This window comes from Marmota marmota, unplaced genomic scaffold (assembly GCF_001458135.2).
Source record: "Marmota marmota marmota unplaced genomic scaffold, marMar, whole genome shotgun sequence".
Classification (NCBI taxonomy): domain Eukaryota; kingdom Metazoa; phylum Chordata; class Mammalia; order Rodentia; family Sciuridae; genus Marmota; species Marmota marmota.
This window is the reverse complement of record NW_026000249.1, coordinates 535,383-560,693: the sequence shown is the minus strand read 5'-3', so window position 1 is coordinate 560,693 and position 25,311 is coordinate 535,383. Positions and strand designations below refer to the sequence as shown.

The window sequence follows — 25,311 nt, the reverse complement described above, 5'->3', positions numbered from 1 at the left end:
AAAAAAAATTAAAAAAGAAATTGGTTCACATGACAGATTTTCATGAACTATAAGGCCAAAGTAAACTCCTTGCATGAAAGATCAGGAGGTTCAGCATCATTAAATATTTTCATCTCTCAGGCTATGACCCCAAACAAATTGTGACCTGGAACATGGTCCACATCCTGCAGAGAGAATGGAGAAAACAAAAGACCTTTCCAATTGTGATAGACTGTGGCCAGACCAGCTTTTGGAGAGTCAGGCTGCAATGGCCTTTTCTATTTTGAGAAGGTCAGACAGTCTGTATCAGTCTGGCAGCTTATCATGTACAAATTGTGCTGGAAAGAGGCTTTCTAAGTTCGTTTTTCCCTTGAAAAAGACATCAGCCTTCACAGCAGTTGGTTTAAGGTATTACTATTTCTTCCATTTCAGAGGCAACATCAGAATGAGCAGAATACATTCATTAGACATGATCAAAGACCAGCAGGTGCCAACACATCTAATTTGGCAGCTGTGTGTACCAGGAACTGGAAGGTGCTAGTCCCATCAGTAAAATAATAGGTCATTAGTCCCTGACAAGTGAAAACCTATCACTTGGAATATATGAATTGATAATTCTATTTATCACAAGGATATGATGACTCATTATTTTCCCACCCAGAAAGAAAGCAGGTTTTTCCTTTCTTGTGGTTTCCATTGAACATGTTTTTGATTGCCAGGTCAGTTAAAGAGAGTCTGGTTCTCTTTTTATCATCTACAGGTGTGTCTCACTTTATGCAATAGGAAGAGTCTAGAAAAATTGTGAGTGAAATCAATTTCCGGGTGTGGAGGCATATCTAAAATATGCAATGAGAATGAACAACTTGAATGAACAATAAAGGTCATGGCCAATGATCCTCCATTTTATTGCTAAGTCCTTGTTCTTTTTCACACTGGTCACACTAACATTTCAGAATAGCTTCCATTTCTTACAGGCTGCCTAAATCTTTTGTAAGGTCGGTGAATTGAAAAACTGAATATGTACATTCAGGAGGTTTTTTTTATCTTGTTCAGAAATAAAGACTTTTAGCAAAAGTTTATGACTAGTCAACCAATTTTTTAATTGTGCCAGCTTTTAAATATTATCTTCTATAGTAAATGCTTTGTTATCTGAGCAAGTAAAAGGATGAAATATTGGTAAAGAGTTCCAGTTAAATGTGCATTAAAATTCTGTTTGTGTACACAAAGAACTAGGACTATCTCCAGAGTGCTCAGGGGACTGGGGCAAGTCACATGGGATAACTGAGTCCTCCATCATTGAAATATATTTCCTCAGGCAAAATTGGGTTAAAATGAACTTCAAAGCCCTCTCAGATCTAGAGAAACCAGAGCTTAAATGTCAGAATCAGAGAAGGTAAAATTGTGATTAAAATACAATAAGTCACCATGAGATGGGGAAAGTCACAAAGGGCAGAATTCAATGATTTGTTTGCAAAGGATTATTGTGTCTCTACTAACACCCAGTGCTATTCCAGAGGATGGGGATTCAATAATGAAAAAGTCACTGCAGTATATTTTGAGAAACTCACAAAATGGCAATGGAAATGTATGTGAAAACTGCATATAACGTGAATGGGTCTCTACTTAAGTGCTAGAAAGCCCAAGGGTCATGCAGGCCTTCACAGGGGTGATGACAGTTGACACGGCCTGTACAGTTTTCTGAGGCAGAAGAAAAAAGTCATTACACATGTAGGTAAAGGAATTATGAGACTAAATTCTAGAAAAGCTCTCCAGATTGGTGGTGAGGGACACTATGGAATTTTCAAAAGGAAAATAATGCAGATCAGCTCTGTGGTTCTTTATTACACCTTGCTCTTTGGCATTAATATAATGATTTAAAATGATGAAAAATTGAATAGTAAGGACTAGTAAAATGAAAAGCAGTGCTTTACCCCAGTTGCCACCCACCCCCTTCCCTGCCTCTGTCTCACAGGCAATCTCTTGTTTTCAGTTCCTCTGGCATTTCTCACTAGACCTCTACATAATAACTCATAGAAAAATGTCAGAAAGGCTGGGCATGGTGCCACATGTCTGTAATCCCAGCTACTCAAAAGCCTGAGGCAGAAGGATGGCAAGTTTGAGGCCAGCCTGGGAAGCTTAGCAAGATCCTGTCTCAAAATAAAAAATAAAAAAGCTGGGAGTGTAGCTCAGTGGTAGACGGCCCTGTGGTTTAATCCCCAAACACACACACACACACACACACACACACACACACACACACACACAGAGTCAGAAAGGAGACATTCTGATTGGGAATTCTAACCTCCAGGGCTAGTTAGGCTGGAGGTTGAAAGACTAGAAGGAAATAAGGTATTTCAATCTTCTGTTGCCTAATCAACTTAATGTGTTGCATATTGACCCGACTCTGAAAGATGAATGCTGTGTTCAGATACACACTCCTCCACTTGCAGAACCCTATCTTTGATGCCACTTGTGATGACCCATGTGTGAACAACCACTGGATAAGCTGTAGATCCTTTGAGTGGCAGGCTTACTTTCTTTAGAGGATTTTCACTGTTGGGCCCAGATAGAAGTACTACCCAGGCTACTGCTCCAAGTGGAGATGAAATAGTGCAGCTTCAGTTTCTTCCCACTCCAATTGGAACCTCATTTCCTGCTGTGTTCCCTCTTCCCACCTCCTGCCCACTTGAGCCAAAAAGTCAATTCAGGTTTATGAGACAATTTGGCTACCTTCTCCACTGCTACTCTGCCCAGAGAGTCTAGGGTGTGGCACCTCTCTTCTCTTTCATTTGTCAATCAGTTTTGTAGGTTCTGCTTTACATCTCCCAGATATTTGGTGAAATAGTTCATTCTCTGAAGAGCCCTCCCATCCCAGTCAGTCCTTCTCTGTTCATCCCTTTTGGCTGAGATGAGTGGGTGGATGTATTCACTTTCAATTGCTGTCATAACAAAGAGCCACAAATTTACTGGTTTGCAACAATACCCATTTATTAGCTTACAGTTCTGTAGGTCAGGAGCTTGGGCAGTATGTGGCTCAATAGATCCTCTACCTAGAGTCTCACAAGACAAAAGTCAAGGTTTAATTTTTTTCTGCAGGCTCTGAGGATGAATCCACTTCCAAGCTCCTTCAGGTTGTTGGCCAAATTCAGTTCTTCAGGTTTCCTTGCTGGCTGTTGGCTTAGAATTCAGCCTTAATTTCGAGAGGCTGCCCACATGCCCCCTCATGCTTTCCCTGTGGCCTCCTTCAGCCACCCTGACTTGAGTCCTCAAAATACTTTGAATTTCTTCATCCTATGCTTTTGCTATATCTCTCTGCCTCCACTGCCCTAAGGAAGTTTTCTGTTCTTAAGAGGTCATGTGATTAGATTGGGACCAGCTGGATCATCCAGACCACTCTTCCTAATTTAAGGTCTGTAACCTTAATTACATCTACAAGGTCCTTTTTCTCATGTAATATACTCACAGGTTTCAGGGATTAGGGCATAGATATTGGTAGTAGGTGGTTCTACTTACCACAGTGGGCAGGAACCCTGTAGCTCAGACCACAGTCTTCAGCTCTGACATTCTGGAAGGATTTTAGGACTACTATAGCTTCCATGTAGTATAGCCTGGAGAAAATGGGGCAAGTATTGGGGTGTTCGATTAGGAGATGACTTGAAAAAGATCATCAAATAGTGATGAAGTTCATCAGGAACAGGGGAAACTAGAAATAAGAGGACAGACTTGAGAGGCATTTCATTATCAGACCCTTTTGACAAAATAGAATATGAAGTTCTAAGAAAAAATTAAAGAGTCTAGGATGATTCCAAGGAAGCAGGTTTGGTTAGTAGGTGGATAATGTTGGCACAAAGTGAGATAGAAGGTTGCATCCCTCCAGTCTTCCTTTCATATCATTATCTATTTTTAACTTAAAATCCATCCCGTTCTTTGTCCACTCTGCCACAATCCTAGTTCACATTCTTGATATCCTTTGTCATGATTTCCCTCATGAGAGTCCTCACATAATTTAGTTTTCTTTGAAATCTTTCCATTTCTAAAATATCAGACAACCTGGTCTTTCTTGCAGGTCTATGAAGCCTCCTAAATATTGTCCATGAAATGGCTAAAAGAAAGCAACCTGTCACCTACCTTATGAGAGAAGGATTTCAGGATATATCATGGTGCCCACATTTATACCCCATAGTTAAATCCATTTTAAGCTCTGAATTTAGCCAACTCTTTGCAATGAAAGGAATTTAGCGTACATAACCCATGTTTACTCCATATTAAATACCAATGACAGCAAAGGAGCCAGCAGACAAGGCTAATAGAGCTCTGAGACTAAGACAATAAATCATATTGTCTGATATACACAGTATACTGAATGAACCACTCTTAATGTGGCCCTAGCTTTACTCATTTCTACTGATGAACCTGCAGATCACAGAGTCCAGTATGGCCTAAGAGCAAACCTCCCATCACTCATCTAATTCAAAAATGCCCACTGTCTCAAAGCATGCACATGACACAGACTAGGAAGCTAATAGAGAGGGTTGGAGCATGGGCTTCTTTGATTTTTCTGCACTTTTCCCTTCCATTCCTAGTTCCCTACTTATGCTGCCTCTGGTTACTCCAGGATGGATAAGAGCAAAGGAGTAAAGTTAGGGGATAAAGGTCTTACCTGCTTGTGTACTTAGAATCTGTTGGTACAGCAGAGGTATACCAACCAGCTCTTTCTCTCACAGAATGCTTTGCTGTGTCTTTTAGTGACCCATGCTGCTATGACAAAATACCAGAGTCTGAGTCATTTATAAACAAAAGAAAATTATTTCTCATTGTTATAGAGGCTTGGAAGTCTAAGATCAACGTGCTGGCAGGTTGGTGTCTGGTGATAGCCCAGTTTCTGCTTCTAAGATGCCACCTTGAATGCTGCTTCCTACAGAGGGTAGGAACACTGTGTCCTCATGTAGCAGAAAAGATGGCAGGAACAGATCAGCTTTCACATACTGTTTTATAACCCTCTTAAAGGGCCCACCTCTTAATGTTATCATATTGCTGATTAGGTTTCAATATATGAATTTTAGGGAACACATTCAGACTATAGCACTCACTCTCCTTTAGGAACTTTCCACTTTTCCCTCCCCTGCTGCAGATATGCAGTTTGCAGAGGCCATCTTTTACTTCTGGCAATCACCCCTCCCAGGCTTCTTCTATCTGGAACCTCTCTCCTAGGCGGGGAGTCTTCTTGAGAAAGATCCCTTCCTGAGTTGACCCACTGAAAATTAGCCCCTTCACTGAACTGAATGTTCAACTTTCAAGTAATTCCTATCAGCACTCTCATGTTCTCTCGTTCTCTCTCTCTCTCTCTCTCTCTCTCTCTCTCTCCTTCCAGAAATTTCCAGTGCCCAGACTTTAAACACATCCAGGTAAGTGTCAGATAGTAGTCTGTGTACCTTCTGAACTCTGGGGTCCTTTGCCCAGATTTTCCATAAACTTTCACTCCAAGCTCTCTTCTGTTCTTATTGCTATAACTGGATGATGTATTTCTACCTCTCAACAAGCATCCAGAGGGAAGTATGGAGCAGAGGTAAGCTCCACCCACCACACACCCTCTTCAGTTTCTTCAGTCAGCCCTCAGCCTCCCTCAATCTTTCAGATGAGTGCCAAGCTAAAGATCTTGGAAAAACACAATCACTTTGCTATACTTTGGATGTTGAGTGTCCCCCAAAGAACCACATATTAAAGGCTTGGTCCCCTGGGAAAATGGGAAATGGTGGGACCATTAGGAGGTAAGGCTTAGTGGAGGTTTTTAGGTCATTAGAAGTGTGCCCTTGAAGGGGGGATCATGAAACACTGGTCTCGTTCTCATCCTCTTTTGTTTCTAGACATGAGGTGAGCAGTTTGGGCTACAACACACTCCCTGCCATGGCCATCCAGCATGTCAACTAGAGGACCAAAGCAATGGCTACACCTTATTTTGGACTGGAACTTCCAAAACTGTGAGCCAAAATAAACCTTTTCTCTTTATAAATTAACTACCTCAGTTATTTTGTTATATTGCCAGAAAGCTAACACATTTTTATCCTACAGACATGAAGTATTCTTCTATCTGGATGTAGGAATTGCCATATTTTCTCAGTGTTGAAGCATCAACTGAAACAAAAAACAAGAAACATCTTATTTAATGTCATGTTGCACTAGATTAAGTACTGAAGCAGGCTGTCAGCATTTGTCTGAGCATATTAGTGAAATCAAACAACGTTAACAATATAGTGATAAAGATTTCATGCTTCAAGAAAACTTTGGTCAACTGAGAAAGTGAAAAATAAGATTCTAAATTTAATAGACTAGGTCTTCAAACAAGAAAAAAATTCATGTCCAAGTATAAATCGGGAATGGTCAAAACAGTTTGGTTCTCAATCAGAAGAGCAGCATAGTGATGCTACCATGAACTACCATATGAAAACCATTTGTCACACTCTGGTAGTATTACATGTTAGTTAATATTCCCAATGGCATGCACAAAACCAGGAAAATATCAAGTGCTACACAAATAGCTCCAGAAATGGATGGATGGATGGATGGATGGATGGATGGACAGATGGAAGGTAAGCCTAAGTTCAACACCCTGGATCGCTTAGTGAATCAAATTAAAAGTTTTTAGTAGCTCCTAAAAAAGTAGTAACTAGAAGTTATAATATAAACCTACAGTATATTCTTTGGAGTTTGTGATAAATATTTATTCAACTCAGTATTAAAATGGATGAAGTTCTCTTTCTATAATATGGTTCAACTCTTCTCAGCTAATCCTTTCATATTCTTACTTTACAAAAATTATTAAATAATTTTTGTAAAGTTTTGCTTAAGATTATTTATTGTTGTTTTAAATCATGAAGGTAAACACATGGCTTTCAAAGAGGTGAAATAATCCCTCTGGCTATGTTATAAATTGAAATGTGAATTGAATGATCTCTACTTGGCTATTGAAATAAAAATAGCTATAACCAGAGTACACGTAAAAAGGTAACAAACACCTTGCATATTTTGTTTCCATCAGGTTTATTTCTGTCCAGACATCCACCTTTCCTAGTGCAGGACCATCTCTATTTATAACTCATGATCAACATACTATCTATTTTGAGTGCTAATTCATTTCTCAAGGAAAGAACCCTTTCTAAGAATAATACAGAGAGTGTTTCAAATGCAATTTGATTGATCTTTATCCTCAGATAGTGGTTTCTAATCTAAAGATAAAGATTTCTTCCTTTTTCTATTGAGTGACAACTAAATTCTCCTTTGCAACATTTGGTGATATATCTATTGATCTACTGAATCATTAAGAGGCACAGAAACTTTCATTTAGCCATCTTTGAACTTTAGGTGAGATAATGGAATAAAACACGGGCTCCTTCTCATAGCTTACTCATTCCCTCAAAGTGTAACAGGGATTCACGCTTTGACTATATCCCTTGTGGCTTTGAAACTTACATGTTTTTTTTTCTTTTTTCCAACCTTCTTCTCCCTGACCTTCTCCCTGATCTTCTTTTCCCTAACCTTCTCCTCCCTGATCTTCTTTCCCCCCATCTCTCCTCCCTAATCTCATTTTCTGTGAATCACCTCTTTAAAAAACCCCTGTTCCTTCCAATGGGCAGAATCACAGCCTTTGGGACAGGAGTCCCCTATATCTCTCCTTTGCTAGCAAAGCAATAAACTGTCTTTTTCCTTTTTCTCAAAACCGTATTCTCATTATTGGATTGGCATTGGGTCAAGGACCAAGCTTTCAGCAACAAAAGGGTGATATCCCCACCCCCTACCATGCTTAGGATTAATTCAATCAATAAATCTTTAAAGCCTGCTACCTTATTGAAGTACTCTTATATGCCCAGGAAATGCATGATTGCTCCTATAAAAAAGCTCATGACCTAAAATAAAGAACAGAGAAGTAAGTGAATACTTACTTTCATTCAAAAAAATTTAGTTAAAACAAATATTTATCAAGGCCCAAGTGTGAATATGACAAAGTGGCCACGGTATGCCCCTGAGAATAATGGCTTTTCTCAGACCTCTTTGAAAGTCATGTGTCTACCTTCATGATTTAAAACAACAATAAATAATCTTAAGCAAAACTTTACAATTCTTTTCCTTAACCAGTCAGAACTTTACACCTAGAATCCCTCTGGTTTCAGTTACCTATTGCTATGTAACAAACTACTCCAAAACTTAATGACTTAAATAAATTTTTTTCATGATTCTGAGTTGATTCAGCTCAATGATTCTTCTGATCCATTTTGCATTTACTGAAGTCACCTTACTAGCTGTAGTCAGCTAGCATCTGGGCTGGATAAGAAGGTTCAAGAAGCTTTACTCACATCTGGTGCCTCATTGCTTCTTCACATGGTCTCTGCATATGGTTCTTGGGCTTTAGAATGTCATATTCTCTACCATCTATTAGTCAAAGCAAGTCACAAGCCCAATCCAAACATCTGGGAAGAAAAAAATAGACTTTACCCTTTGATGAGTGGAACATGGAACATAGGAAATGATGGTAATCATCTTTGAAGGCTATCAACCCCACTTCCTAATGTGAAATAAATTCCCCTCTTTGCCTAAGGTTGTCAAATTACACCACTAATAATTTCAAAACTCTGTGATATATTACATGACAGAGGTAAAAGTTTGTTACCATGTTGTCAGAAAGGAGGAAATCATCAATATTACTTTTGGAAGGATATAACTGGCAATATTTCACAAATGTATTAATCCTTCATGTAACCCTCAAACCCTTGTGCTTTAACAAAGGTGTTTAGGACACCTAAGGAACTGCTTCATACAGTGCACATTTCTTAAATAATAAACTATGATTGACTAAGAAGTCTGTATTAGTTAGGGCAGGTTAACTAATGCAGCAAACGACTCCCAAATCTTAGTTGTCTCACACATTAAAGGTTTACTTCTCTTACATATTACAGTTCAATGCAGCCCATCAGGTAGGCTCTGCTCTACACAGTCATTCAAGGATACAGGCCTCTACCATCTACGTGGCCTACTCCACTAGATGCTCTACATTAGGGCATGCCTCAAGGGATGTTTTAGTCATCTTTTTCTCTACTATGACTAAAAGACCCGACCAGAAAAACTGTAGAGGATGAAAAGTTTTTTTGAGGGCTCATGGTTTCAGAGGTCTTCCATAGAAGTCCAGCTCCTTTCCCCAGGGGCCCCAAGCAAGACTGAACATCATGGCAGAAGAATGTGGCAGAGGGAAGCAGCTCACATGGTGATCAGAAAGGAGAGAGAGAGAGAGAGAGAGAGAGAGAGAGAGAGAGAGAGAGAGAGTCCATTCTCCAGATACAAAATATATACCCCATAATCACACTCACAATAAACCATCTCCTCCAGCCACACTCCACCTGCCTCCAGTTATCACTCAGTTAATCCCATTAGGGATCAGTTTGCTGATTAGGTTAAGGCTTAACCCAATCATTTCTCCCCCAGATTGTGCACTGTCTCACATGTGAGCTTTTGGGGGGTACCACATCTAAATCATAACAAAGGAAAAGAAAAAATATGAAGAATCACATGGAGACTGTTGATGAGCCAGGCCTGGAGGTAGTATACAACACGTTCCCTACCTAACTGTAAGGAGATTTGGGAAATGTAGTCAAGCTGTATGCCCTAGAAAGAAAGCAAAATGGTTTAGGGATCAATTAGTTCAATTCTGCCACAAATTCTTACTCACCCATCCCAATCTTTCTAAAACATAAACACCCTCATTATCAAAAAAAGGCTTAATTTCTATTTAATGCCTGCTAGCAAACCATTTGGGAGGAATTGGATACAAGATATAATTTTGAAAAAAAATGTCTAAGTAGAGTTCTGTGAAGAAATTTAGATGCCCTAATCTCTGAAAGATATGACATAAACTTTATCCACATCCAGCCCCCTTTCCCAATGTCTATCTAAATTTTTAAAAAACTGAGCTAAGAACAAACAAACAATAGGTAAGGAAGTTGAACAAATTTCTGATTTTTCCCTTGATAATATTTTTATTTTTATTTTCAAAATATATTTCCTTTCCCACGGAATGATTTTTGTGTGTATACACAGTCTGCTTGTTACAAAATCAAGTCTACGCCAGGACCTAAAGAATGAATGCCAGAAGATGAAGGATAAGAATACAGAAAACTTTTGCAAATGCACAATTTTCCATAGATCTCTCCATTCCCACCCCACTGAAGATACTCCTCAACATTACATTCAGGATAGCTCTGACCCATCTTGTAATAATAGTTCTGAAGAGAGATTGTTCCTCAGTTCTACACTGGCAAACTACATAACTTCTGAAATCCTGGGTAGTTTGGAAGAGGATGTTATTTGAGCAGAAAACTTAAGTCCTAAAAGAGGCTAACCAGAATATTTCTCCACTATTCTTATATTTCACATATATGAGTCTGGAATCTCCATATCTATAATATATTTGTGATTAGTTCATAGAGAAAACACTATATTTTACAAGGACATGGAAATAAGAATACTGAGTATAGCATTAGCTATGCTGCAGTAACAAAAATCTTTTACTTCTCTTACTTCTTACTTATATGAAGTTCAATGCAAGTTGGCCAGAGTTCATCTCCAACTGGTGACTCAGGAATCCAAGTTTCTTCTATCTGTTGATGCTGGCATCTTAATAGATTAATTATCAGGTTATCATGGTTGGCAAGGAGAAGAATGGAAGAGGCACACCAGTTCTTGACTTCTGTGCCCCATAAGTAATACATTTCCACACAAAATTCATTCACTAGAAGTGGTCAGATGGCCTACAATTAACTGCAAAGGAAATTGGAAATATAGGGGATCATAGAGTAAGTTTAATGAATATGAACAATCTTTGCCTTATAAGCAAAATAAGATTATTCACAAAAGCTAAATAAGCAACATTCATATATCATGGATGAAATTAAGAAGTCAGAAGGATGTGCATGTAAGTGGGTAATGAAAGAGTTTGGTATATATCCAAAATTATGAACACAGCGCTGCTCTGGAAAATCATTGGCTGACCTAGAGATTAACAGGCATGGAGGCTAGCAGTGCATCCATCTTTCTTTCTCCTGGGAAAGAAGAGATTCTTTTGTTTTGTTTTATTTGTTTGTTTTGGTATTGGAGATTGAACTCAGGAGCACTTAACTACCTAGCCACATACCAGCCCATTTTTGTATTTTATTTAGAAACAGGGTCCCACTGAGTTGCTTAGTGCCTCACTAAGTTGCTGCAGCTGGCTTTGAGCTCAGGATCCTCCTGCCTCAGCCTCCTGAGCCACTGGGATTATAGGTATGTGCTACTGTGCCTGGCTCAAGAAGGGATTCTTAAACTGATACTTCTGTCATTGTTGTAAGGTGTTACAAGACTCTGATTTTAACCAAAGTATAATTTATACATGCTGCAAAAAAAGAAGAGAACTGGAAATAAAAGTGTAAAATTACTGAGATAAAGCTTTTTTTTTTTTTTTTACAAAATTATGACTTGCTATCTTAATGATGTTATTAGAGAAAGGGGGGAGGAAGCCTTCCCTTTTTCAATTCCAATGAGAAAAGTAATATCATTAGCTGATATCACCAATTCACATTATTTTTGCCTCAGGTGAAACAAAAGTGACTAGGTCATAATGGTCAAGCTTGAATGTGGGCATGCCTCCATTTGTCCAGCCCTCCATATTAAAATGGGCACTCCCAGCTTCAACATTTGAAAAGTAGGGGGAAATATCACCAATAGAGGATTTTTAAAAACCTACTGTAGTTAATATGTGATTATTACTTGATGCCATTATGAAGATAATAAAAGAAACTAGAAAAACAATTTTGGGGTATGCCTGTCTCTTGATATTCTGAAATGTCCATCCCAAAACTTTCAAAAGTCAATGAAATAATTAGTACCATCAAGAAGAGGAAGTCATCCCTGATCTTTGCAAGATCCAGAATTACACCAGCATTATCTCAGAGAGGCAGGTCTAGAAAGTGATTGTAAATTGGGGCTGCAGTTATAGCTTGGTGGCAGAGTGCTTGCCTAGCACGTGTGAGGCACTGGGTTCAATCCTTAGCACCACATAAAAAAATTAACAGATACAATATAGGCATACTATCCATCTACAACTACACAAACAAATAGTTTTTTTAAAAAAGGAAGTGATTGTAAATTATCCCATTTTGTTACATTCTTCCCCATAACAGGCTTTTTGATGATGATCTACCTATACACTGAAAATGCATATAACAGAAGCAAAATACGTTGATGATTATCTAGGAGAGAGGCAGGCACTGAATCTGATAAATACAAGTACTGTACTCTTATTACTTCAAGCTGTGTGATTTATCAGAGTAATCCTGACCCGGGTGTAGACCCATCCACCAGTCTCAATTCTAATTTTCTGCTATCCATCCAAGTCTTCCCATTTCTACACAACCTACCCAATGTCTGGAGATCAGGACAGAAAGTTTCAGGGTGGCTGACACAATACTATAGCCCTGCACAAAGTTAGTGCTTGTATTTGTATTCTGGGTTATTCCTCAATCTTTTAGGTGTTTGACTAGTTTGAGTCAGTTTCTAAGAACTCCACATGAGAACCAAAAATCCAGGAAATGATCAAAGAACTAAACATACTCTGTGACTTTTATAAAACTGGCTGTCTGTTCTAGTAAACTCCAAACCTGGCAACAGCCCTGCAGTGCCTACACTATTATCCTACTATGTCATGTCAGTTCTTGCAGCTCTCTAACTGCACCAGGAAATACTTCTGCCCTGGATGTCCCCACACTCCCTCACAGGCATGTGGAAATTATTTCTATTTCTAAAGAAAAAAAATGGCCCTTCTTTAAAAAAAATGTAACATAATGGAATAGTTTGCTCTCACTTTCTAGACCTAACTGTCTAAGATGATGCCCATGTAATTTTGGATTCTTACAAGATCAGTACAGTTATTTTACTAGCTAAAGTCACACACCTTTCTTGAAGTTTGTGATTTAACAAGATGGCTATAAAAAGAGCTCAATTCTTTAAATGACAAGGTAGCAATTGTATTATCTTGTGCTTGCTAAATTTAACCAGCTACAAACATGATTGAAATAGTGTTATCTTGAATTTGCCCCTTAGTGACACAGAAAAAGCTTTATGACACTGCTAGTAATGAGTGATGCACATTGGGTTTCCAGGATGAAGACACCACAGAAAACTATTATTATTGGTATTCATATCAAATCCAAGATTAGAAGGTCAGATTGATGAACTATAACTTCTATGTTGCTCCCCTGCATGTAGGGCACAATGAGAATGCATTTAGATTCCTCTACACTCCGAAGAATAAGGATTTTGTTCATTTTTGTTTGCCTGCCAGTGAAAATAATAGCAATTTCAGCTCTGTTTCATCATACCACATGACTTGGAATTTATGCCTTTTACTTGGCTGGCTTACGATGGCCATTTATAGACCCATAATTTTATGTGCCACCTTCTCATAAAATTCACTCCCAATTTGTAAACCTAAGGCCAATGATGCACAAACCAGGTGTTTGGAGACACATTAGACAGAGTAGTCTCAGAAAAATGAGAACATGCAAGTCTAGGTTAATAACATGGTTCCTTGCATTTCCTTGGTCCCTGGATTTCCAGTTTAGGAAGGCCAACCCATGCACAAAGGACCCTCAGCGCCTTCCCTGGCATGCCACTTGGAAAAAGGCAACTGGCGTGGGAGGTCATCTCTGGAATTCATGTAGTTCTACAAGAGGGTCTACATAGAGTCAAAGCCACCATGAGGACAGGCAGGCCTGGCTGCAGCTGTGCTTTTCTCCAAAGCATAGTTAGTATTTTCCTCCTTCCTCCTCCCTTCCTTCATCTTTTAAGTCCTCTGAGAACATCAGCTACTTATTTATTTTCCTATGTGTCAACTGGATTCAACAGGAAGCAGGCACTAAGATAGGTTATGAATGCAACAGGTTGATTGGAGGATAACACCTGAGAAAGAAAAGGGAGGAAGCAGGATTTGGCACGGGAAGCTTCCAGACTGTAACATTGATCTGGTCATTTTTCCATCAACCCATGTTCTGGAAGTGCCAGAACAAAGATTTCCCTTAGAGGAGTCTTATTTTGGGCACAAATAACCAGGGCCTTTTTAGCATTGCCTCATTTGGTCCTTGGCCAGGAATTGCCCTAAGGAGATTATGACTCTGGCTCTAAAGCTGAGGCAATTTATTGGCATCAAGTTTTCTCTTTAATCTTGAAGGTGGATCCAAGCAATACTCCATGCACCACAACCAGACACCTTCCATTGGGAAATAGCCCATCCCCAACTCCAAGTGATCCAAGCAGGACAGACTAAAAGCCTTTTGCTTTCCTAGACTCCCCCCTACAGTGTTGTGCACATGCTCCAAGTAGAATCAGAATCTGTTTTGAACATTAAACATGGGCTGACCAGGTCTGTCTCTTTCTCTGCAATGATGAACTCTAAGTACCACATAAGTTTGGAGCTTCTTGGGGATGTCTTGTCACCACATGGATAACACTGTCTGAGAGTCAGGCAGAGGCAAGCAGAGTCCGAGATGGAGCAAGAGCCAGGGAGATGAGATACATTGATGGTGGATAAGAAAGCTTTATGGTCTACTTCAAATCCTCTTGGCCTCTTCCCTTAGTCCACCCACTGCTGCTGAGATCACTTCCATGCTGGCTTTGATGGGCCTTCTGCAGGTGCAACCTGGCAGTGTTCTCCACCTTAGACTTCTCTGAGACTGCAATGAATTCACTTTCTACCCTAAGGCTACCCTCTTGTGAGATGCCTGTGGAACCTGTTCAGCATTCAAATGTGCAACCTGTAAATGTGGGGGGCATCAACACACATGGGGCCACACTTGATAAGTGGGGCACAGTACTGATAATTAAATGCTTCCCCCTTATGTCTCCTAGAAGGTCCATCCTGAAATGTATTCTACAAAGCTCCCCTGAAGAGACCATAGCATTAAGCTCTGGTTTCTCACAGTGTCAGCTAACTCATTTGCATCTTTCTCAGCTTTTCTGCATCCCCTTTCAATGCTGCTCCCCAATAAACTACCTACACACAAGCTGTTACTTCGGTCTCCTTTATGAAGGAACTCGGTCTATAACAGATGGCAGCATCGGAATACCTGGATCCTACTACTCCTGAAACAACTTCCTAGTTCCTTGAGCCAGTAAAAGTATAAAATCTCTCTTTTTCTTTTTTTAAAAAATTGTGTGTGCATTTTTAAGCTAGTTTGAGTTGGATCTTTGTAATTTGCAACCAAAAAATAACTTACCAACACACCCCATTTTCCTCTTTGATCACCATCAGCACCATCATCACAGTCACCACTGTGTCCATCTCTCACCATCTCTTTGTCCTCCCAGTCAGCTCCAGTAAGATGAACTGTCCTCACTGACTCCTCCTCATCCACATCCTCCCACATATATGGGGATGCCAATCTTTGGCAAATGCCAAATCTCCTTAGAGATACCAAATCTCTAAATCTATTGGTGTCTTTGAATGTAAAGGGTGTCTCTTGTAGACAGCACATTGAGTCTGAAGTGCCTCTGGGGGCCTTCAACTGCATGCAAACTAGAAGTTACTGGAGCCAGTCTGATTTTGGAGATAGACCCAAGTCAGGGATTAGAGAGAGATGGTTAAAACCAAGAGCCTGGATAAGGTCACTGAAAGAGCTTGTATAGACGAGCCTGCCACAATTGGGACTCTGAGGGCCTGATATTTAAGGCTGCAAGGAGGATATTGATTATTCTTACTCTTCCCAAAGTTATAGACATGTTGCAAAGGCCTAGAAGAAACCTCAGTAGAGAAATAGCAGGTGCCGCAGAAGTGAAGAAGGATCCAGAAGGCAGACAGACCCTCTCTGAGTGCCCTCCTCCTCACACACAGACTCCATCTGTGTGGGCATTGGCAAGGATTTGACTCTGGGGGTACAAGTGAACCATTATAGCATCTCTGGCCATGTCTCTGAATATCAAGCTCTCCTCCAAGATATTTTCCTTGTCAGTGCCAATCAGATCCCTAAACCTGATTATATACTGAAGCAGGAACAGTTTGGGAAGTCCAAAACCAATTTCTGCCCTCTTTCCTAAACTTCTGCTTCTGGTGATTGTTGATGTCTTCCATGGCAGAGTAGCAGGCCAGAATTTTAGTAAGTCCTGAATTTGTGCATAATTATTGGTGGTATAAAGGTCCCCAGGCTTTTTGATCAAAAAGAAGGAGTTCAAGAGATGACATTCCACAAGCCTGATCTAATCTACTTAGAGAGGACTGGGAAGTTCATATCCAAAGGAGGACGAGGTCAGAGAAATAAAATGGGAAGTGGCATCTCATTTTTTAGAACACATTTTGATGATGTTTCTAAGCAAGGGAAGAATACTTTCTGGCAGACAGCAGTCGCTACTGTGATAACAGACGATTTTCTGGGGTTTGACTATGAAGGCATTTTGTCTTACCCAGTGCCTCCACATTGCAAATGCCAGATGGTTGGCTCATGCGGCATGCAGTTCATGACATTTAAAACTTTGGATGTTGGAGTGTGCTGCTCTTTTATTCTTTCCAAACACACTGCTTCTAATATTTGTCTTTGAGGATTATATAGTAAAAGACAAGATAAATTCATTGGTCATCATTCCCAAAACATTAGTTTGCCAGAACTAAACTATATATCACAAGAATAAATAGGATCTGATCTCCAGTGCCTGAATTTTTGCAGGATTATGTACTCCAATAAGATGATTGGGGGTTTACAAGGAAAGAAGCTAAACTTCAAAACACAAAAGGCAAAAACATCTCTTTCAGCATCCTTATCCCATGTACCTTTTGGCCTGTCTATTAATTTGCAAAGAGAAATTGCAGTGCCCATTTTTCTAAACCTTGACATATTATCTATAAAAACCCAGGGACTGGCTTAACAAAAGGGAATCAGATGGTTCTCACTGCTTTCGACATTATGCTTTCACAAATGAAACATTCAGTTTGTGAATCCAAAAAGGACTAATTGAGTATTTGTCATATGGTCAAGCCAGGGTCTGGCAATCTATAGCCTGTGGGCCAAATCCAGCCCACAGCCTGTGTCTGTGTAGCTGGAAGACATTGCAGGAACAGACTGGCACTATGAGCTGGGATACCAGCCAGGGCACCATCCTCCACTCCTATTTCTGCCTCTGCTTCCAGAATCTGCCTCCCAGGTCAGTAGCTACTACTCCGGAGCTATTCTGGCCAACATCTACACATTGAGGCCTCTGCTGTTAACAACTGCTAAGCACAGAGCAGTCTAGGAGCCTTCTGGCCAGCTACAAAGTCAAATGGCCCAGCTCTCCAGGAGTACAGAAGGGTACACCAGGACCTGGGTGTCAAAAGGTAAAGAGAAAACTGATCAAGGTAGCAAGCCTCCTCCAATCCCACTCACCACCTGCCTCCCTGTCACCCCTAGAGCCAGGCTCCAACATTAGAGTCAGCCACTCTTCCTCCTGAGAAAGTCTGCAACAAATGGTAACTGGACACAAAGTCCACCACCCAGCACCAGCCACCCTGGCAGGGTGTGGCAGCATTTGTCTCCCTTATTATATCAGTACCTACATGATATTCTCAGTTTTGCCTCTTGGTCTACAAAGTCTATAATGTTTATTATCCAGCCCTGTATAGAAAACTTTGGGACACCCTGGTATAAATTCCCACTTTCTCCAAATAGACTAATCATTAAGGTACATAAGGGGGATAGAGAAGGCAGAAATCTTGAGAATCTATGTTAGGAAACCAGAGATTCTTAAGTTGCATTGAAGAGAGAGATGCAAATTATAGATTTATATACCTGAATCCACACATTTCTGAAAGTTGCATTAATCTTTTACCCTTTGTGCTATCTGCTTGCTAGGCTTAGTTATATGGGGTATTTGAATGCCACCTACTGGGCACAAATGGCCTCCACATATTGGAAATGATGGTTAACACTGCAGAACATGGAGGTGCCACTTGGCAACTGGCTGCATAGCCTACACTGGGTGGCACTGGGTGTCATGGCTGGTTGAAGAGCTTGAGACATGGGGAGAGGTGTTCTCTGCTTCAGTAAAATTTTTCATTCAGGGCAGAGCAGTGTTTCTCAATCTCTTTGTTTTAAAGCTGTCCCAGGCATTGTGGAGTGTTTCTCAGCATCCCTGGCCTCTATCCATGTAACAAGTTAAGTAGCATCTCCCTCAAAGATATGTCCAAGTCCTAACCTGCAGCATCTGTGAATGTGACCTTATTTGGAAATAGCATTTGTCTTTGCAGATGTAATCAAGTTAAGGATCTCAGAATGAGCTCACCCTAGTTCAGGGCAGGCCTTAAATGCAATGACAGGTGTCCTTATAAGAGAAAGGAAAGGGAGATTTGAGATGAAAGACAGAGAAGAATGCCATATAAAGTCTGAGGCAGAGACTGGAGTGATGTAGGCACAAGCCACAAAATACCAACCATAGCAGCAGCCACCAGAATCTAGGAGAGAAGCATGGAAAGGACTCTCCCTTGGAGAGCCTCTAGAGGGATCAACCATGCTGGCACCTCCATTTCAGAGTTCTGATCTCGAGAAGTGTGAGAGGATAAATTTCTGTTCGTTTAGGCCACCAAGTTTGTGGCATTTTGATGCATACACCAAACTAATACAACACTCTAGATACCAGTAGCATCCTCCCCCAGGTTGTGATAATCAAAAATGTCTACAGATATTGCCAAATGTCCCATGAGGAGAAAAATCACCCCTCATCAAGCCCTGTGTTGGCATTTTGGCCTCTAATATAAAAGGAAGGAACGCTCAAGTATTTGAAGGCTACCTAGCCATCAGTCCAACTGAACAGCAGGGTAGTGCCATCGACAGGCAAAGCAGATGGGAAATACAACTGAACTACAGGAGCTGAAATGCAGAAAAAAACAGTAACTGACTTTTTTATTAATTAGGCCTTTTCTCTGAGACACCAATGGACACAAACAAGAACCCTTTTTAATCCATTTTGATCACTAAACATTAATAAAGAATCCTAATCTTCACTTCTTTGCATGGTGGAGGTCAAGTTCAGTATCCTGAAATAGAAAGGAGAATAGGACCACCACACACAGAGTCCTTCTTATGCATCACAAGCATGTGTCCAGGAGAAAAATGCAATAGTTAATAAAGGAGTCATTTTGGCTTCCTGACTCTTGGCCTTTTTTACTCCCAGTTAAAGCAAGATGCTAACTTCAGCTCTAATTCTGGGGGGAAAATAACTTAAGTCATTTCCAAAAAAGTGTAATAATATCATTGCTGATTAGAAGTGTGGGTTTGAGAATTGAGCTGCTTGGCTTCTGGGTAGAATTCTGCCATGCCTGAGCCATGGGAGTGTCCACAAGCCACAAAACCTCTCCAAGCCTCATGTCCTCATCTGTAAAATGTGGGGAGCCATAGTGCACGCAGCTCAGAGTGAGTATTCAAAAGTGCAATGAAAATAAAAAGTGCTCAACCTAGAGTTTGGCATAGTGAAGTGTTCAGGAAACATTCGCTTTTATTATCCAGAATGAAGCACATTCATGAATTAGCCAAGTGATTTGGCAAGCACAAAAGTTATTGGTGCTTTAAAGGCACTCCCCAAGAAACAGAGAAGTAAAACCATAGGATTTCAAGTGCCCAAGAACACAGCATGTTCAGGAGAAGTTTTAATTATCTGGATGAAGGATTATCCACACACACACACACACACACACACACACACACACACACAAATGTGCAGGTAATCAAAGGCAGCAGTTAATCCAGAATAACTGAACCACAATCTGCAGGCGCCATCAACAACCAATTTCCCTGGGGCAATAGCCCACCATGTAGCCTACCTATCTATGTGTGAGGCGAGGGCTTATGCCCTGAGAAGCCTCCAGCCAATAATGAAAGTGGACCTCAGATAGTAGCCTTGATTTGGAATCCTGATTTGGTTTCAGTTAATCCACAAAGTTGATTCCTGAAATCAACTGAAAAAGGACAACCATCACAATTATGCTGGATCTCCAAAAAGCAATTTGAAAATAGATAACTTTAAAAACTTAAACATGTATTAGTTTCACATTGCTATCACAACAAATTATCACAAACTTGGTGGCTTAAAAACAACATAAATTTACTCTTTTACAGTTATAGGGGGAAGAAGTCTGAATGGACCTTACAGGCTGATATAAAGGCGTTGGCACAGCTGCATTCTTTCTGTAGGATTTAGAACTTTTCCAACTTTTAGAAGTTGCCCCCATTTTCTCTCATGGCTCTTCATTACTTAGATCTGCTTCTGTGGTTATATCCCCTTCTCTGACTCTGACCCTTCTACTTTCCTCTTATGAGAACTCTTATGATCATATTGGGCCCACCTGAATAATCCAGGAAAATCTTTAATCACATCTATAAAGTCCCTTTAGCCATGTAGGACAACATATTCACTAGGGCCAGTTTTTGTGTCTACGACAGTGCAGAAATTCTAATAAAACATATATTTAACCCAAGACAATCATAATCATGTTGTACTATAACAGAAGGATCCTCATTTAAGTTTTGACATTGTGATTTAAATTTTTCTTGTACAAGAATGTACCAAAGGGAACTAGGTGCATACAGAAGTCTGGATGATATGTGATTGGAAGTCACAGTCAAGGCCTGCTAAGAAAATACATGGAAGTCCAGAATAAAGGAGTTAAATCACTTCTGATAAACCAAGGAAGACTTGGCAGAGTAAGGAGATTCTTAGGGTTAGGTTGTGAAAGAACAGAGACAGTCTGGTTGTCTGAAGAGGTTATGGGAGTCTTAGGCATATGGCACTACACTGACCGATGACTGAAAGATGTCCCTTATCCCATTTTGGAGCATGAACTCTGAAATGCATGTTCTATATTGCCTGACAGTTCCTCCAGCTGACCACAGCTGGCTAACATCTCTTTCATTGATTGCCTCCCCTTCCCTGCTCCCCTTCTTTCCTATTCCTTCAGGCCATTTCCTGGCATCACATTCCAGATAAATAATTTGCATTTGACTCTTCAACTCAAGGTCTGCTATCTGGGGAGCCCAGCTGTCTTGGGCCTCTATTATAGGAGCATGAAGACACCTTACCAGCACTTGTCATTATGGAGTGCTTGGGAGTGAGAGGAGAATGAGTGTGCTTCAGAAGACACTCACTTGCAGATAGAAACCAGTGACAACCAATCAAGGTATAGGGGAGGTAAAGGAGGTTGAAGACCTGAAATTTCTAAAGAGAATCAAGACATAAAAATATATCCCTAGCCCAAGATATTCTTATTTTAGAAGGGCAAAGACTAGACTGTTCTTCCCCCTTCTCCACATTTCATTTAATCCTAACTATTAGCTTTTATCCTTTTATGTTTCCTCTCGTAATTTATTCAAGTTTAATCCTGATTCATAGCCACAAACACTTTTTGGGTCACACAAATATAAAATGTGCTAGGTTGTTAAGCTTTGGAACAACGAAAAAGGAAAATGATCTATTCCCTGTATGTAGTATGCTGATAAATGTTCCAGTGGGGAAAAGGGGGTCTGGTTTGTAGTATCTGGCAATATCTGTGGTATAACCATTCCCATCATGGCTGCCTTTAAACTAGGAATACGACATTGAATGGCTCATGAAACTACTGCAAATTTAACCATTAGCTCTTGTGAGCTGGTACAAGCTGACTTCTTCATAAAATTGCAGCCTTATACAAATTTATAATGGTAATAACTGCTTAGTCTGATTAGACTATTTGCTTTATCAAACCGATCCCAAAATGGAAAATGACTCATTGCCACAGAGTTTTATTTCTTACTCACATGATAGTACTGGGCAGGTAAACAAACCACTAGCATGTCCTCCTCCACAGTCCTTCAGAGGCTCAGGCTGACAGCAGAACTGCCATCTCCAACACAGGGTTTCCATGGTCACCCTGGGCCATCTTCATTCTAATCCAGCAGAGAGAAAGAAAGTGGAAGATCACACGTGGTGCTTATGAACCTCCTCTCTACTCAAATTCTATTGGCTAAACTAGTACATGACCACACTTACCTGCAAGGAAAGTTGGGAAATGTAGTCTAGCTCTGAGCCTAGAAGAGAGGGAGAACATGGATTTGGTAAGCATCAGCTTTCCCTGCCACAATCATATTTGTGAGCATTTATGCTATGTATGCCAGTTCATGCTCAACAAGTATGTATGCATAGATGAATTAACAAATTTTATAAATGAGAAAACTAAATCTTAGGTCAAGTAATTTGCTGAAGATTACACAGGTAGGAAGCAGCAGAGCTTAGACTCAAAATCACGTCCATTCTATGCCAAAGGCAAAGCTCTTCAACAGGTAAGTTTCACCTGGCTTTGCCTACATAAAGATGATTGTCAGAATAATATGAACCTGTCTGTTTCTTAAAAGCAGGAGATAGGGCTGGGGTTGTGGCTTAGTGGTAGAGCGCTTGTCTGGCATATCCCAGCTAAAGTAATTCTGCTTTGGCAACACATGGTCCCCAATCTGGCTTTTTCAGACCATTAGTTCCAAGTGGGTGAAGCTGAGTTTTAGCAAATAAAAATCTGTCTACCCTGATTGTGAAAATTGATGGATGTTAGTGACTAGAGAATGATTTAACTTGTAGTTGCTTCCCTCCAAAACACAAAAGACTCAAGGTGGCTGGGAACAAACCAAAGTGAAATGGCATTTTTTATCTCAAGCATAGGAGAGGTGATAGAATCAGCCAGGCACTTGGAATGAAGGAGAAAACACGGAGACGACATCTTGACCTTTTGGCCCAGGACAACTAAAGGGAACATAAATGAAATGTTTGCACTATCTTAGTCCTTTGGGGCCTTAATTATGGATTCTTCTGGGTCCAAGATGAGGCTGCCATGAACTTTCATGGCCATCGCAGGGTACAAGAGCTGATATCCACCAAGGCAGCTCTGCATCAGTAGCTGCAAAGCGGGGTCTAAGTGGTTTGTTAATGACATGAAATATTCAAAAGTACATAATATTCTTCCTTTTGGGAGGAGGTACCAGGGATTGAACTCAGGGGCACTCCACCACTGAGCCACATTCCTAGCCCTATTTTGTATTTTATTAGAGACAGGGTCTCACTGAGTTGCTCAGCGCCTCGCTAAATTGCTGAGGCTGGCTTTGAACTCGCGATCCTCCTGCCTCCACCTCCCAAGCCGCTGGGATTACAGGTGTGAGCCACTGCACCCAGCCATATTCTTCCTTTTTATAAAACACAAATTAGTATTTTTATTCCTCCAATATCATTCTCTAACATTTTGCTTTAGACTCCTTGAATCCTAAAGAAAGGAGCTATCGATGTAGCAAAATTCCACCTCCATCCTCTTAGGGTTCTGGCTGTGCCTGAGAATTAAATTTACATAAGATATATTCAGAGGAGAAAAGCATACAAATTTATCTAATACAAGTTTTATGAGACACGTGAGCCCTCATAAAGAATGAAGAACCCTCATAAAGAAAAGCAGTTAAGAGTCAATCTCTTATATACTGAATTGGACAAAGAATAGTAATTTGTGAAAAGCAACTAATTATGTAGGGAGGCTTGAAAGATTAGAGTTACTATAACAAGGTCTGCACAGTGCTCTCTCAGTTTCAAGTTCACATCATTGATGATAATAAGGTTATTGCATTTCATATAAGAAGGACATTTTTCACATGGGAATTTTACCTCCTTCTTTTTAAAAAAATTTCTCTTTTAGTTGTAGAGGGTCAAAATACCTTTTATTTATTTATTTATTTATTTATTTATTTCTATGTGGTACTGAGAATGGAACCTAGTGCCTCACATGTGCCAGGCAAGTGCTCTACCACTAAGCCACAACCCCAGCCCTACCTCCTTTTTTTAAGAAACAGAATGAAGATCAAATTGATCTTTCTGCACCCCTGGACTTGCTGGGATTGGGGGCATTTTCTTTGTGTGTTTATGTATGTGGTGGGGGGACTGGGGATGGATCCCAGAGTCTTGCACATTTCTAGGGCAAGTTCTGTAACACTGAGCCACATCCCCAGGCTGCACCTGATGTTTCCTAAGTGACTTTAATTAAAAATAGCCAGTATTCCAGAGCAGTATATTTTGAGGTGGGCTTAAGTCTTTCAATCACATTGCAAATAGTATCCTTGGATTTTCCCATGAACCTGGAGTCTCCCTTTGGAAGTGTGTGCACTGAATTGCAGCCATCTTCACTGTGGTAGCTGAAAATAATTTTTAAAAAACTTCTCTAAAATTATGATGCTCTATCTACAGCTACATTTTTATTCCCTTTCAGACCTTATTATTAGATGCACCTTTTGGATCTTTTTCTACTAAAGCAACAGAATCAGTTAAAGTTCTTATATTTGAAAGAGAGAATCTATTAACCAAATCCAGAAATACTGAAATTTAATCTCATTTCTATTCTCTCTCAACATTGAACACCAAAAGAACTTTCCAGCCAGTGGGGCATTTCTGTCCTTTGATGTGACATGTTCAGTGAAGTCACTGGCGTGGATTTCCTGAGCAGTTAGTCTCTGTGGCATTTAGAGCCTGCCACACTTCTTTGCAGGTTCAGTTTGATCAAAGATATGCCAGGGCATGGACGGTCTTCAGACTCCACTTTCATATTCACTTTGTGGAAGTTCAGGGTCTCTAAACTAAGCAACCCCTCTCAGGCCATGCAGCAGCAAGCCGATTGCCATTTTCTTTTAACATCTAGTGTTTTATGTGACATTTTACACAATGGCAGATGGGCTTTTGGGGGGGAAATGCTCTACATCTCCAGAAAACTCTGCTGGGATGACTTTCCTAATTTACTCTAAAAGGTCACTGCTAAAGAGTAGGCTTTCAGCATTTATCTATTCTTCAAAATATGCATTGATTGTCCTCAATATTCAAGAAACTAGAACTTACACTAAAGAAAGATCATGGAGACATAGTTCCCTGACTTTGAGAAATTTGTGGATTTGACCAAGAAAGCTAACCCCAGTTTTTCACCCACAGAATTCCCACATTAGGAATCAATATTCTATATTAACTCCATGCTAAATAAAGAAAATAGAGACACAAGTTACCCCATCTGCTTCCAGGGACTGTGCTTTGGAAGTTAAAATTAAACTCCTATTTAAAGCAGGGCCTGCTCTTGTTAACTCTTGGAGTCCAACTTGAATGTCAAAATGCCGACTTGAAACTGTCATGAGCTCACATGGTCCCACCCATTCTAGAAACAGGATGTGCTTTGCAGTTACAGTCTATAGGTCCAGTAATTATATATATATAAAAAAAACACACCCAAATCAGATGATGTGATCTCACCTAACGAGCCTT

The 25,311-nt window shown here is 40.1% G+C and overlaps 1 long non-coding RNA gene across 1 annotated transcript in view; it reads right to left on the bottom strand.

Annotated features, from left to right (window-relative positions):
- LOC125614149 overlaps nucleotides 1-23,728 on the bottom strand; it is a 177,524-nt gene extending 153,796 nt beyond the window's left edge. The window contains exons 1-2 of the long non-coding RNA XR_007344793.1: nucleotides 22,036-23,728; nucleotides 21,804-21,932 (exon numbers count right to left, since the gene is read on the bottom strand). This is a non-coding gene — a long non-coding RNA (uncharacterized LOC125614149). The remainder of the gene's footprint in view (nucleotides 1-21,803; nucleotides 21,933-22,035) is intronic.
- Nucleotides 23,729-25,311: the final 1,583 nt, after the last annotated feature.